General features: G+C 34.6%; 1 long non-coding RNA gene across 1 annotated transcript; it reads left to right on the forward strand.

Moving 5' to 3' along the window:
* The first annotated feature begins 1,595 nt into the window (after positions 1-1,595).
* LOC122030512 lies at positions 1,596-3,214 on the forward strand. Its single transcript, XR_006125451.1, has 4 exons — positions 1,596-2,445; positions 2,536-2,604; positions 2,677-2,746; positions 3,064-3,214. It is a non-coding gene; the product is annotated as an uncharacterized LOC122030512 (long non-coding RNA).
* Positions 3,215-3,709: the final 495 nt, after the last annotated feature.

Consider the following 3,709-nt stretch of genomic DNA (forward strand, 5'->3'; position numbering starts at 1 on the left):
ATGACTAAGAAATTAAAAATTAATTCAAATTGAAACAAAATTAAATTAAAATTTAAAATAAAATTAAATTAAAATTTGAAATAAAATTAAATTAAATTAAAAATTAAAATTAAAATAAAATTAAAAATAAAATTAAAAATAAAATTAAAATTAAAAATAAAATAAAATTTAAAATTAAATTAAAATTAAAAATTAAATTAAATTAAAAATTAAATTAAAATTAAAAATAAAATAAGATTTAAAATTAAATTAAAATTAAAGATAAAATAAAATTTAAAATTAAATTAAAATTAAAAATGAAATAAAATTAAAAATTAAATTAAAATTTTATTTTAAAAATTAAACTTAATTTTTTTTAACTTAAAAAATTATTTTAAAAATTAAACTTAAATTTTATTTTAAAAATTAAACTTAAATTTTTTAAAAAATTTATTTTAAAAATTAAACTTAAATTTTTTTAAAAAAAATTATTTTAAAAATTAAACTTAACTTAAAAGTTTATTTTAAAAAATTAAACTTAAATTTATTTTTAAAAAAAATTAAACTTAAGTTTTTTTTTAACTTAAAAATTTAAACTCAAATTTTCGTTAACTTAAGAATTTTATGTTAAAATTGAAACTTAAATATTTTAACTTAAAAATTTATTAAAATATTTTTTCAATAGTTAGACTAACCCCAATTCCTACCTATTATAGGAAACTAAGTGGATTTTGGATAGTGGTTGCTCCAAACACATGACTGGAGATCACACAAAATTCACGCAACTCACCTACAAAAGCCTAGGAACAGTTGCCTTTGGGAACAATGGCAAACTCAAGGTAATTGGCATAGGTAACATAGAACTAAAAATTGACTTTATTATTACAAATGTTTTACTTGTTGAAAATTTCAAATATAATCTCTTGAGTATCAGTCAACTGTGATACTAGGTATAAGGTTAGGTTTTTAGCTACAGAATGCTTAATCAAACATCTAGACAACCCTAACATAAGCTTAAAAGGGTTTAGAAAAGACAACATCTATGCAATCAACTTAACCACTTCTTCAATTGAGTGCCACTTAACACAAAAAGAAGAAACCTGGTTATGGCATAGAAGGATGTCACACACAAATTTTAGAAATATAAGTAAACTAAATGGATTAGTTAGAGGTCTATCAAAATTACCTAACTTAGACTCAACCATATGTAATGTTTGTTAACAAGGTAAACAGACAAAATCCACCCACAAACCAACTAATCAATCACAAACCAACTCAATACTAGAACTATTACACTTAGACCTATTTGACTCCCATGGAGTCAAATCAATAAATGGAAGCCAATACTGTCTAGTGATAATAGATGACTACTATAGGTTTCTAAGATATCGCAAAATTAAATAATAAATATTATTGGACGAAAAATCTTATTGGATTTTTCCAGAATTTTTAGAAATTTTCTGAGAATTTTTCGGAACTCGTACAGAGGGTTTTGAGGGGATCGATCGGCAGGCATGGATAAGGCCTGTTTGGAATACCCATTTAAGTGGGAGTTGATTTGGGAATGGACTTAGACTTTAATTATTCTTAAACCTAGGTTTCATTTTTTTTATTTTTATTTCCTTTATTTTCTTCTTTCCTTCCCGATTCTATTTTCTTCCCTAATCTCCCGATTTCCTCCATTCGGCCTGATCACCTTCCTCCCCGATTTATCTCCACCGACGACGATCTTCCCCTTCGAGCGCCTCATCAACGCCAAGCAATCTTGGCTACTTGGCGGTCCGACCTTCTCCTTCTCTTCATATCGCGCCCGACTCTTGCCTCTTCTCCCGATTCTTTCTCGTCGCCGGTTGCCATCGCCGGCTCTGGGAGCCACCGATCGTCTTCTCCTCTTCGTTGGCGCAGCCCCATCGCCGATTGCCAGCAAGATCGCCCTGACCTGTTGGATTCCCTCCTCATCTCCTCCGTGATCTTGCCCTCTTCCGATCTGGTCACTGCCGCCCTGACGTCGCCGATCCCCACAACCATCTATGCCAAATGTGATCGCGATAGGGGAGGAGACTAGTCCTTGGCCGATCCATCGCCTTGGTCGCCATCCGTCCACCTTCGAGCGCCGCTGAAGCCACCTCGCCACCAGGTGATGCTGTTGCCGGAGGAAGAATCAACGCAGGGGGGGCTAGGGCATACTCTTCCTCTCACTGGCGGATCGGAGCAGAGCAGATCAGAGGCGGTTTCCATAAGGGCTTTCTCCCCACCAGATGGATCGAATCGGGTGATCAACCTAGGTAAGCTTCCTCTGGACTCTAATGGATTCAAGGGTTTTGCTGCTTTGTGATGTTCTTCCTTGATGCTGGACTTGTGGGAAGCATCGGATCAACTTCTTGGTGGATTCTTAGTGAGCATATCACTGCCTCTTTACTTCTTGTAGCTGTTGGGGTCTTGATTGAGAGGTGGGGATCGATTTAGGTAAGTACTGCTTCTGTTTTGTTAGAGTTCAGCAACTCTTTGTTGTATAATTTGGATTCTAGATTGATTCTTGGAAGAATTGGTGTGTAGGTGTATTTGTAGCTGCTGGACAGTGGGGGTAGGGTTGTGGGGTACTGGATTTGGCTGCTCTATCTCAAGGTGAGTGTATTCCAATGAATGCATTTCTGTACAGTTGCTTCATGGGCTGATTCCTGAAAGAATTTGGTGTAGGACTACCTTGGGAGCTATCGGGCAGAGGTTGTTGGATTGGGAGCTACTGAATTTCTGTTAAAACCTCATGGTAGGCGATTTCCAGTGATGTATTTCCATTATTTTCATTAGTATGTGCTAGATTAGGGGTTTTAATGGGTTCTTGCATGAGTATTCTTAGAATCGTTGGATTTGTTGTAGGTTAGATTTATGTAAGGGTTTGATGGTTGGATTAGTGGAGATGAATTGTAGAAATTAATGGTGGTGGATCATGTTTGGATCTAGAAGGAGTTGAATTAAGGAATTAGATAAGTTACTTCGATTAGGGTTTTCTCTAATTAGTTTGGGGAGTTTATTTAGCTAATTGCTATCTATGTAATTAGCTAAATATATATTATGTGATCGCAGGACTTGGATTCGGGACGAGCGTCTCAACGTGGGATTTTCGGACACGAGCTACGTATTAAGGCGGGTATTTCTTCCTTGGCCTCTATGTAGATTCTCTTGTACTTAGTGCATGGTTATTATTGGATGAATTAGACTGCTTTATCTTATATTATGATCGGTTGTTGTTTTCCTGCATGATACTTATGCTTGACCCTTGTGATGATCTATTTAATTCATATACAGTTTCCACTCTTGATATCTACTCTGTTGTGATTACACGTGTAGAGTATGTCTTGTAGGGATTGTTGGGTTGTTGGTATTCCCATGTTAATTGTGTATATGATGTACACTGAACATATGTGGGTATGTATTATAGGAGTCATCTTGTTGACCGTGCATTTACATGTGGTGATGTACTTTTGGAGGAGTTGTGTTGATTGTATGTTCGAGTATATATACATGTCCGTTGTGTTTTATTGGAGGATATATGTTGATTGTACTTATCTTTTGTATACGTGTGTGGTGGGATTATTGGAGATTATGGTTGATTATACATATATAGTGTGTACATATGTTTGGTGGGATACGTGGTGGTATCAGACGATTATACTCTTGTTGGAGGTATTTTTTAGGTTTGGGTTGTTGCGTGGATGATGATTATATATAT

The sequence above is a fragment of the Zingiber officinale genome, chromosome 10B, assembly GCF_018446385.1.
Source record: "Zingiber officinale cultivar Zhangliang chromosome 10B, Zo_v1.1, whole genome shotgun sequence".
NCBI classification, from domain to species: Eukaryota; Viridiplantae; Streptophyta; class Magnoliopsida; order Zingiberales; family Zingiberaceae; genus Zingiber; species Zingiber officinale.